The sequence below is a fragment of the Dioscorea cayenensis genome, unplaced genomic scaffold, assembly GCF_009730915.1.
Source record: "Dioscorea cayenensis subsp. rotundata cultivar TDr96_F1 unplaced genomic scaffold, TDr96_F1_v2_PseudoChromosome.rev07_lg8_w22 25.fasta BLBR01001255.1, whole genome shotgun sequence".
NCBI classification, from domain to species: Eukaryota; Viridiplantae; Streptophyta; class Magnoliopsida; order Dioscoreales; family Dioscoreaceae; genus Dioscorea; species Dioscorea cayenensis.
The window spans coordinates 57,131-69,492 of NW_024087646.1; the positions used below are offsets into that span (position 1 = coordinate 57,131).

At 36.9% G+C, this 12,362-nt stretch overlaps 1 long non-coding RNA gene across 2 annotated transcripts; it reads right to left on the reverse strand.

Moving 5' to 3' along the window:
* Positions 1 to 5,958: 5,958 nt before the first annotated feature.
* On the reverse strand, positions 5,959 to 9,907 carry LOC120255971. 2 transcript variants are annotated; one of them, XR_005535160.1, is made up of 4 exons: positions 9,696 to 9,907; positions 7,891 to 8,846; positions 7,618 to 7,713; positions 5,959 to 6,952 (listed from the first exon to the last, which is right to left on the reverse strand). It is a non-coding gene; the product is annotated as an uncharacterized LOC120255971 (long non-coding RNA). The 2 variants fall into 2 exon arrangements; XR_005535161.1 differs by lacking the exon at positions 7,891 to 8,846.
* Positions 9,908 to 12,362: the final 2,455 nt, after the last annotated feature.

The following is a 12,362-nucleotide window of genomic DNA, read 5'->3' on the forward strand; positions in this document are numbered from 1 at the left end:
CTCAGTGGCCAACACCAAGGAAGGCAGCATTTTTGAATTTTAAAAGTCTTAAAACACTTTGGTGGTCCCGTAGCTAGTCGTGGCCACGATTGCCTTGGGAATTGTTTGAGGCCAGCCTGTATTTTGAGCGGTGCTCAATGTGTTGGAAAATGTTACTTACCTGTATTATTCATGAATAATTGTGTTATCTGTTAACTTGTTGGATACCTGGATCTACTTTTATATGTTATTATTATTGTGGTAATTACTATTTGGAATGTTTTACTACTCTGTTATATCTATGTTGTCACCACTCACTGGATAACATCTGTTACTCAGTACTCTCTGTTCTTATTCCTTAGGCTGCGACGTTGGACTAGGTTGTGCTGGGCAGGCAGTAGACTGACAGACCCTTTTCTTCTTGTCTAGGTTAGTTTGCAGTGTGCATGTAAACTTTATGGATCCACTAGACTTGACTTTTGTGTACTGTTCTTGTATTTGTACTTTCTGGTTGTATTTGGAACCTCGGCTGGTTCTGTAGTGGAGGTTGTCTCCCTCTTCAGTAAGTTGTGATAGCGGGTTTGTTTTGAGCCTCACGATGATTAGGAGGTAGGACACTGTAGGGTCCACTCCTTGTTGTCGTGGCGATTGCCACGTGCCCGGCTAAGGTCGGGGTGTGACATATGTAGTAGTGATTGTCTCCTTATGAAGCTTCTTTTATAGTTCTTTGTGGAGTGTTGATTCCTCCTCATTATATTTGGATATTATCTGAGACATCTCTCTATGTGTTGTAGATCATCCTTGGTTATAGAATGCAAAGAAGGCTCCCAATGTTCCTTTAGGGGAAACTGTTCGGGCAAGGCTTCAACAATTCTCTGTAATGAACAAGTTGAAGAAGAAAGCTCTCAAGGTGAGTTTTCCAATGCTTTGTCAAGATCTTACCAATTTTCACACAATGTCTATGAACTATGGTTTTGTATAAGCTCGCTCTCTCTCTCTCTATATATATATATATATGTAGATTCCTTGTATTTCAGGTTAATCTAGAAAATTGTAAGCTGATTCTTTTTATAGGTTATTGCTGAACATTTGTCCATGGAAGAACTAGTTGAAATGAAGGAGATGTTTCGGATAATGGATGTAAATAACAATGGGAAAATAACTCTTGAAGAGTTAAGGCATGGATTACACAAGATGGGGTACCAGCTTCTGTATACTGATGTTAAGATATTGATGGATGCTGTAAGTATCTCACCCGTTATACTAACTTCAGAAAGAGAAAGTTTACAGATTTCTTGTGAAGATATGCACATTTGAATTTAGAAATATGGGACAAAGACATGGGTGACACCGTGTCCAATTAAATGTTTGTTATCATTTTATTTTTCTAACTTGAATTAACTTTTGACAAGGAATTTACAAAGACATATAGCATACATCACCCTTTTTGACCTTCCTATTACTAGCTGACATTGACCATAATGACCCTGGATTATGGTGAATTTGTCGTTGTATCAATTCATGTACAAAAGATGGTGAATGATGAACGCTTGTATAAATCTTTCTTGCCTCATTTTTGTTGGTGTTGATTGAAGATTTTTACTGATAATTTTGACTGAAGATTGTGATGAGTCTGTGTACTGTCCCGAGACATGGTTATAATCTCTGGACCATGTTACATATCTACATCAGCATGCACACATAAGATAAGTTATCATGTTTTTGAGTACCTAAAAGCTAGTGGCTTGATGATGTTAAGGTTGTGAACTAGTAGAAGAGATGTTAAGGAATTTAGCCTTGTACTGAGTGTCCTTGAAACACTTTTTGCTATTATGTATGTTCTGAAGTATATGCATGCTTTGTAATGCTGTTAGTTTCTTTTCAAGTAAGAAGTTACTTCATGTCATGTTCACCCAGTTCAGTGAGTGTGTGTGTCAATTATTGCTCTTTTCACTTCTCTATTATTCTCAGGTGAACAATTTTCAAACATAGAGTGATATCCAAACGTCATCTTGCATGCGAAGGATGATCACTATTGTATAAAAAAATGAAAAGTTTGAACTTTTGTTGTCTATGTTACTACTAACACACAATTGGTTATATATTTACTTATTTATTTTGTGTTGACATCTTCAGGATGGAAGGATAAGCTATGAGGAATTTGTAGCCATGATGAAGCCTGGCATTGATTGGAGAAAGGCATCCAAGCAATACTCACGAGAATGGTTCAACAACATTAGCTTGAAGATAATGAAGGATGTGTTATGGATCCTCCCTGAAACCTCAAATCTTATGATATACTTACAAGAAATTTAGAGATATAAAGGGAAGAACAATAGGAATTAAGTAATAGTATTCAAACAAGCAGCAACAGTCATCAATTCACATAGTAAAATGTAAGACTGCCAAAATGAACGTCAAAATATCATAACTATTACAAGCCTTAACTAACAACCACAACCATTTAGCAGTAAATAAAAGAGCAAGAATACTTTGAAGCCTCGTTAAGATAGATGCTAAGAGAACCAATAACCTTTGGAGATATCAAGCCTTCAGGAGATTAATAGAAGAACCAGTGAACTAGAACACCCAAACTTCCCTGTTCTCATTTATCCTAGAACCCAGGGCCAAAGCAACATCAACTTAGACCATACCCTTTTTCTCACTTTCCTTTGCCTTGATATTCGTTATTTCATTGATAGGTAATAACTGCGAGCTTAGAGCTTAACATCTTTTCACGATTGCTACGTTGACACGTGTCTTCAGTTAGCTGCTCACCTGATTGAGTCATATTACCTCCACAACCCCTTTTACTCTACTCCTCATTTACTACATAAGCTGGCCACATAACATCACTCTCCCCATTGAGAATGACCTTGTCCTCAAGGTCTAAGGCTAGATATTAAACTGTAATCGTTTTTTTTTTTGGGAAACAGAAAGCTAAGAGCTTAAAAAAAGAGAAACAAAAAGATTAAAAAGACAAAAATTAAAACTTGCACATAAATTCTCCACCATGAAGGGCAGATCGAGTCCTTGAAAGAAGCGAGTGAGTTACGGGTTAAGCCTTCCAAATGTTGCTAAAGCATCACGATCTCATTAATGTCACGGAGATGTTCTCAAGATTTGTATTAGGGAATACGTAAAGATGACGCTTCAATTTGTGATACTCGCCTTCAACGTGCTGCGTACATACGCGTTGTAATTTTTGAGAAGTTGTATGATACCGTGACAATCACAAAGATAAGCGTAGAAGGATCCCAAACGATGTTCTCGCACAAGTCTGAAAATGCAAGGTTAATAGCAGCACTTTCGCCTCAAAGGGTGACTTCAGAGTGGTTCCCTTGGCTCCAAAGATAGTAAGATGCGGTTCATATTAATAACAATGATGAAACCTAGACCAGCAGAAGCAGAATTAGCATCCCATGAAGCATCAGTGAAGATTGTAATGAAATTGTTATAGCATTGAGGTATAAGAGAGTCCCTAAGAGAAGTCCTGTTGAAGTCTTGAAAAATGGACCAGGCTCTAGAGACGACCAAGTTGAAATTGACCCGAGAATTTTTAAAGATCAAGTTGCATCTACTTTTTCCATATGATCCAGTAAACTGCGGGTAATGAAAGCTTACGTGCAGCAGCTTATCAATTTTTGAAGGGTCTGGTTCCAAAAGCCAAGAACCATTGCTAAGGATGGAAAAATGTAATGGTTCCACTCTCAACAAATCCAAGACATAGTGAACCAACAATGTGAAATCATTCTGCATTTCCAAATTAGGTGTTCACCATCTTCAGGAACGAGGCCGCAAAAAGGGCAATTGCTGTTTGGACCAATGTTAAGATGATACATGTAAGCACTAGTAGGAAGTCTCCCAAGAGCAAGTTTCCAAATGAATACTTTTTATACGGGGAGAACAGGAAGCTTCCAGATGATAGACCAACCCTTCCAAATATTTTGATGAGGAATTAAAGAGACGGCAGAATCATAAACTGTTGAAGCAACAGAAGCCTGGCAAGAAATGTGATTCCAAATCCAAAAATTGTTCTCCATCCTGCTGATTTTGTTGTTACCAATCTGATCCCAATTCAAAGAGTTTCCAAACAGATTGCTTAAAGTGTTAAAACAAAAGCTCTCAGAATTGAGAAGATCAGGAAATTTGATGTTTTCCAAAGGCAGTGACATATTAAGAAAGGTGAGGTTTGTAGGAGATAGGGAGGTCAAAATGCAAGGATCATTCCAAATATCAACCCCTAAAGGATTACAGTTAAGAAGAGTAACATTAGGTTTTAAGAAATTTGCAGTATTACAGATAGATTTATAAAACCAGGAAGGATTTGAAACATGAGTAGGATTCCAAAGATGCCAACCATTGTATTTAAGCTTAAAAATATCAACCCAAAATTTTTTTATCCGAATTGAGAATCGCGAAAACATTTTTTTAGCCATAAGGGAATGCTTAACATAGCTAAGGTTATGTAATACCGAGTCCCCCCTCAGACTTTTTAAGTGTAGTAGTAGTCCATCCAATGGTGTGAAAGCCATGATTGCTACCAATTCTACCCCAGAGAAAATTACGAGCAAACTTTGAGATACAATCGAGGATTGAATTAGGCAAGTTCATAACAGAGAGGATGTAATTTGGGATGGCAAAAATGACACTGTTGAGAAGGGTAGCTCTACCAGCCGTAGTTAAAGAAGAGTGGTTCCAGGAGTGAATGATATTCCTGACTTTACTAGGAAAATGCTGAAGTTGACTAACAAGAAGTCTCTTGGGAGAAATAGGGGTGCCGAGATAGGTGAAAGGAAAACAACCTAAATTGATCCCCAGAATTTTTGAAATGGAGTTTGCTAGCTTATTATTGCACCAGGAAGGGACAAAGATAGCAGACTTGGAAAGATTAGGCTTCTGACCAGTGAGATCTTGATAAATGTTAAGGCAAAGGAGGCAATTCCTAGCAGAGGCACGAGAGGCACGAGTAATTAAAATTAGGTCATCCGCAAACATCAAATGATTAAAATTCCTGGGCAGGCTAGAATTAAAACCCTGGACCAAATCAAGAGACATAGCCTTATTGAGAATAGCCGACAAATTTTGAGAAACTAGGAGGAAAAGGAGGGGGGAAAGGGGATCTCCCTGCCTGACTCCACGACTACTAGTAATCCAAGAAGTGTTTTTACCATTGACGAGGAAGGAAAAAGAAGCCGAGGTAAGACAGGATCGTTGGACATCCTCCAAAAGTTGTGTCCAAGGGATCTAAGCCCTGCCATTGCATGAGCACCAGTGTAAATACACATCCCTTCCGAACCATCTTACACTGTTGCAACAATAAAAGAGGAACAATCAATGGCCCTTGGTCAGACGTAGTGGCTGGTAAAGGATTTGACATGGTGGTATGATCTCCATGGCATTTCTTCAACAACAAAACATGAAACACCGGGTGGATTTTAGTGTCTACCTGAAGATCGCATTTATAAGCAATAGACCCAATGTGTTGAAGTTTCAGATATGGACCGAAATATTTCATTCCTAGTTTATGATTTTGATGCAATGAAACGGACTACTGTCGATAATGCTAGAGTTTAATGAAAACCCGTTCACCTTCCTGAAATTCCACCTCATTCCACTTAGTGTTAGAAAGCCTCTTCATACAAACCTAGGACTTTAATAAATTTGCTTTCAATTGAGATAAAAGTTTATCCCTGTCTAGCAACCATTGGGAAACCAACGGTGGATTAGTGACAGCCGTTTCATAAGGAATTAAGTGGGGTAGGTCTCTGCCATAAACAGCACAAAACAACATCATTTCTGCACTCGTTTGTTAAGCTGTGTTGTTCCAGTACTCTACCCATAGTAGAAGATCAACCCAAGAGTTAGAAGATGTAGTGGAGAAACACCTCGAGTACATCTCAACACATTTGTTTAAAAATTTAGTTTACCCATCTGTTTGCGAATGATAGGTAGAGGACATTTGTATGGTACTACTACCCATTTTTAGAAAAAAAAAATGTTGCCAAAACTAACTGGGTGAATGCTCGGTCATGGTCACAAGGACTTTGAAAGCCCATGCAATTTAAACATAACCTTGATGAAAACTTTGGCAACTGAAGTGCTGGAAAAATCATATTTCAATGGTACAAAATATCCATACTTAGACAAACGATCAATGACAACGAATATCACCGAATAACCCTTGGAGAGTAGAAGACCACAAACAAAGTCCATACTGATATCCTCCCAAATATGTGTGGGAATTGAAAAGAGGTTGCAACATACCAACAGGTGCAGTTGTGAAATGTTTTGCTTGTAGGCAGTATCAGGCATTGTTGGATATGAGCTTGTACATCCTGGTGTATACCTCGCCAATTGAACTGGCCAGCCAAGCGTATATACATCCATAAAGATCCTACATGGCCTCCCAAGTGAGAATTATGATAAGTCTTCAAGGGATGAAGCTTAAGACAAGCATCATTTGGGATCACTAAGCGTCCTTTCCACCATAACAAACCCTGTCGGAGGGTAAAATGATCATGGCCCGGTTTGTTGTTGGCAAGGGCAGTAAGAATAGATCCATATGTATCATCTGAAGCTTGTAATAACTGAGGTACCTGTAGAAAAGATTTATTGGGTTGAACCAAAGTAAGTGCAAACATCTGGATGTATCCGCAGCCTGGTTGTCTTTACCAGGTTTATACTCAATGCTAAAATCAAAACCCAGAAGCTCAGGTAACCAACTATGTTGCTCGGGGTTTGAATTGTTTTTTAACACAGATGGCGTAAAGCTTGTTGATCAGTGCACATGATGAAACGATGTCTGAGTAAATAATGCCAGAATTTCTGAACAGCCTCCATAAGAGCAAATAATTCACGAACGTATGTTGATTGTTGTTGCATCCGAAGAGACATTTTTTGGAGAAGTATGCGATCGAATAATTGCATTGACTTAGCACGACACCCACTGCTTAGCCGGAGGCATCCGTCTCTAACACAAAAGGCAATGAAAAATTTGGTAAGGCTAAGACCGGAGCTGTAGTAATAGCTTGTTTGATAATATCAAAGATGGTTTGACTATTAGTATTCCAAAGGAACCCTTCCTTCTTTAGCAAATCAGTGAGTGGTCTTGCTAAAGATGCATATTTCTTAATAAAACACTGTTAACAACCACTAGAACCGAGAAAAGCTTGAAACTATTTGGCAAAAGTAAGTACAGACCAGTCAACAATAGCGGAAACCTTAATAACATCCATGGCCATGGCAGGCTTGGAAATCACATGGCAAGGTATTCAATTTGTTCTTGACCAAAACTACACTTAGAAAGCTTTGCATAAAGATGGTTGTCTCGCAGTGTAATAAGAACTTGTTCCAAGTGTTGTAAATGAGTAAATCAGGTACCATTGTAAACAAGGATATCATCGAAAAACAAAAAAACAAAAACAAAAATCTCCTAAGAGCATGCTGAAATACTTGATGCATTAAAGATTGAAACATTGCAGGAGCATTGCTGAGCCCAAATGGCATGACAAGCCATTGATAATCGCCTGGATGCATTCAAAATGCCATCTTATACCATAATGTGTTGATAACTAGAATGTAAATCTAGTTTGGAAAAATATAGGGCACCATGACTGGATATTGATATGGCTTTACCTTGACTGGTGAGCTATTTGGTTGCAAAGGAATGTGGTGATTGCATAGCCTCGCCAGAGGTAAGCCAGGAGAAATAGAAAAAATAACCTTGTATTTCTGTAAAAAGTGAGACATATCAGGTGGTGTAGCTTCAAGAATATTATTGAACATATCATCAATTACTATTGAAGATGTAGAACCAAGCGAAGCCGTCTTGGTAGGCATAATTTGGAGTGCATAACACTTAGAAATGGCATTAGTAGAACAAAAACAAGATAGTTGAGTGCAACTAACATTAGTTGGAGAAAGTTGTTGCATTCCTTTAGAAGTAATGAACTTGCCACCATAATAAAATTGAAGTTATTGTTGCTCATAATCAATCATGTGAGGACCCAATTTCTAATGCTAAGAAACTCCCACAATTAAATCTGCCCCAGCTATAGCTTGAACATAAACCGACAATTGGAAGGAATACCCTTGAAAAATGAGATTGAGATTAAGAATAAATGCTTCAATCTGTAAGGTGTGGCCATTGCCCACCAAAACCTTAGTTGGTGGGGATGGTAAGACTGGTAGTTTAAGAAAATCAACTACCCATGGTTGCAGAAAAGTATCATCACTTCCTCCATCAATTAGGATTGTAATGGGATGCCCTTGAATAGTTCCTGCTAAACGTATAGTACCCACCGTAGTGGTAGTGTGCATGGCATTAAGAGACTTCATTAGTCCCTAAGACAGATTAGCAGTAATTAATTGAGTATTAATTATGAAATCACCTTCAGCTATCTCATCACTGTTATCATCCCATTGCAAAAGAAGAAGGCATTTATTAGGACAAATATGCTGAGGAGTAAATTTTTTGACGCAATTGAAACACAATCCTTTGGCCTTCCGGATTTGCATCTCATTAAATTTGATTTGGCAGATGGGTTGCTGTGACGAAAAAGATGTTGTACCAGATCTCGATGTCATAGTTTGAGAAGTACTCATGCTCGAAGAGCCCACTGTGGTGACAGGAATTGGAGGCAATAACGGTTTAACTCAAATGTACGGTTGATAAACATTCTTTGAAAATTAGCCTTTCTTGCTGAGCTGGTGTTTTTTCTCAAAAATTTTTGCTAAAGAGACAGCTTGATCCATATCAACAGGATGCCAAGGAATTAATTCCGCCTGGAGTTCTTTTGTGAGGCCTCCAATGAAACAATTTAACAAAACAATATCTGGAATACCATCTACTTGATTAGCCATAGCTGTAAATAGGGCATGATAGTCAGTAACAGACCCATCTTGTGTTACTCAAAATAAAGCATATTGTGGGCAATCAAAAATAGAAGGACCATAAATAGTTTCGAAGGTCTTAGTTAAGGAAGTCCAAGATGTCAACTTGCCGGACTTCTACAATAATTGAAACCAAGGAACCACTTAACCATCTAAGTGAATAGCAGTTATTTTAAGATGATGGGCATCCGGAACAGAATAATATTCAAAGCATTGCTCAGCCTGAAAAATCCACTAAAGAGCATCAACACTAGCAAATCTCAAAAAATTGATCTTGATTTTCGATAAGTGAGGAATGCTCTGGAAGTGCGAAGGAGGTACTCGTATGGTCAACAATGACATGATGTTTCTAATTGGCTTCAATGATCTGAGTGATCCAGGCAAGCAATTGCTGAATCAGAGGTAGAGTAGCGAGGGAGTGTTCAATAGGTTGGAATCGCTGCTTGTTACTATCCGTCATCGTGAATACCATCTCAATCTTTTCCTAAAGATCCTTCATTCTAGTGTTATTAGCCATGGGAGGAAGTCGAGAATGAAAGCACAAATTTGTTATAGATCCAGCCCTAAAACCTTAGATCTTATGATATACTTACAAGAAATTTAGAGATCTAAAGGGAATAACAGTAGGAATTAAGCAATAGTAGTCAAACAAGCAACAATAGTCATCAATTCACACAACAAAATGTAAGAATGCCAAAATGAACATCAAAAGATCATAACTATCACAAGCCTTAACTAATAACCACAGCTATTCAGTAGTAAATAAAATAGCAAGAATACTCTGAAGCCCCGTTAAGATATATGCTAAGAGAACCAATAACCTTCGGAGATACCAAGCCTTCAGGAGATTAACAGAAGAACCAATGAACTAGAACACCCAAACTTCCTTGTTCTCATCTATCCAAGAACCTAGGGCCAAAGCAACATGAGCTGGCCACACGACAGGATGGTTCCTTGTAATTAAAGGGCGGATGAAAGTAAGCGAGTAACTCATTTCTTTTTCCTCGGATGACTTTATTCTTTCCTGACCTTGTTCTTCAGAATGTTTTTTTTTACTTGTTCTATTTGTCGTTTACATATATTTAGTACCACTATAGCATCTATAAACCAAAGAGAGAAGAAGCTAAACGGCGCTTGTGGGTGTATACATTCTCTTTGTTTTCCTTTTTCTTTTTTTAGATTATGTGTATAGTGTACACTACATAAGTTTTAATTCAGGAACCACTAGATATCATGTGCATGAGGCACAACTGATTCTAATTGTTCTACTAATGACTTTGCTGGTTTTGTTCTAGATAAAATTAGACTAAGTTGTTGGATTGTTTTTTCTCTTAGATCAAAAGTGGATAAACCACGTTTCATTTACAAAGAAAATTATATTCAATACTAACTTTGAGAGTGGATTTGATGGAATGTTTGAAGTTAAGGACGTTACGTTTGACTTTTCATGTTAGAAATTGTGAGTCTATGATCTCCTCTTTTTTAATTCCACTGGCCTAATAGACCAAATGGAATTTATTTGGTGTTGATGTGTCATTTTAGGCAGCTCTGGTTTCTGACCTAAATGGCCCTACTTAAGTGTGGGCACATGTGGGCTTCATTTATATTTAGATGGAGTTTGGTTTGATGTAATTGAAAATACAGTGGATTTTCAATTACAATGTATTTACAAATTCCTGGATTTGAAAAAGCAAGAAAGATAAATCTAGTGTTTGGTTGTAGGGATATATAATTCTGGGATTTCAATAACATGTGTTTGGTTTGATGTATTTAAAATATATAGATACACATGGTGAAGTTACCCCCACCAGATGTAACCATTGATATTTATTGAATATAAACAAATAATTAAATATAGTTGTAACTAATTTAATATATGATTATGCTTTTGGGGCATTAAATATATTATTTAGTTATTAATATTTATTAAATATATTATATGCTATATTTTAGCAATTAATTATATTAATTATTGTTATAAAAATGTATAAGCTAAGATAGGTTTCATTAATTACCCTCTATGCCGCTTATTAATATTTATATTAAATATATTACACATTGTTAAATATTGGCTTTATCACCATTTATACCAATTATAGTTAAGAAAACTATAACACCAACTCCAAATGTTGGCATTTGATGCCTATAGCTCTAATGCTCTCTCAATAACTTGTCTTGGAGATGCATTTAAAGCTCAATGCAATGAGAAAAAAAAACAAAACATTCATAATTAAAGAAGCAAACAAAAAATATTACTCAGATACAAACATGATTAAAAAATAAAAAGTATCACTTAAAAAAATAAAAAGTATCACTTAAAAAGGATCACTTAAAAAATAAAAAGTATCAGTAGAAAAGCATTAACTTTTCTACTCTAAACCTGGTAAGAACTTTATCAACTTTACAACAGTGAAAAAATCCTAATCAACTTTACATTAGTGAGACATCTCCAACATCATTCATAGAGAAATAATCAGCAAAAACAAATTAACATTCAACAAAATGAATTCCTTATCAAATCATGTTCAAAGTAATTCAATCACTTTTTCTTTCTCATGCTCTGACCTCCAGATATTTCATCCATTTTTTTAGGAATATGCTAGTTTTTGTTAATTCTCATCCCAACTCGATCATTAGTGAAGTAAAAAGGTAAAGAAGAATGGCCAGATTGGGGGCACAAAAGGGAAGAGATCACAAAGTCCTGAGAATAAAAAGGGAAAAGATTTGGGAAAATAAAAATGAATATATGGAGAAGAGATGGAGTCGAACCAAATTGCTGATAAAATCATGAGGAAGGAGGATGGCTGGGTCTTCTTGTTGCAATCCTAAGTATTAGTAGTAGTTGAATAAAGATAAGAAGATGCTGAAGAATAGCTGAAGGTTTGAAGATGAATTTTGAGAGGAGAAGCTTGTTGAGTATCTGAAAGAATATTGAAAATAGGGGAAATTACATAAGTTAACCCCAGGGAGTGGTTCTGGTACACACATGGCACAGGGATATGTTGGTACATTCAATATGAGTGAAGAGTTATCCAAAAGAGTGAAAAGGCATTAACTACCCCGAATTGTTATTGTTGTTTAACTGTGAGGTCGGGGGCATTGTTGTCATTCGGCCGGATTCAATGATCAAAGTATAAGAACTGCTGAAGTGAAAGAGAATGGTATCCAGATTGAAGAATCCCTTCTTCTCCTTGTCTTCTTCCTACCTTTCCCTTGTTCTCTGAACTCAATCTGAAGATCTCCGGGTGAACAACCTCTGGTCTTTAAGTATTTGTATTTAATTTTCAGTATTGTTGTTGTTCTTGTTTTCCTATGGATTGTGTGTGCTTAAGAATGTTCATGTTCCCATCTTGAGAGATCTTCAGGTTTACCTTTGATCTACTCTTGATTGTACTCTCTTTTGATAGATCTCCAGGCTTTGCCTCTGGTCTTCTCTTGATTGTACTCTTTGTGAGAATATTAAGAAAATCCTTTTTGGTGGTGCTTGA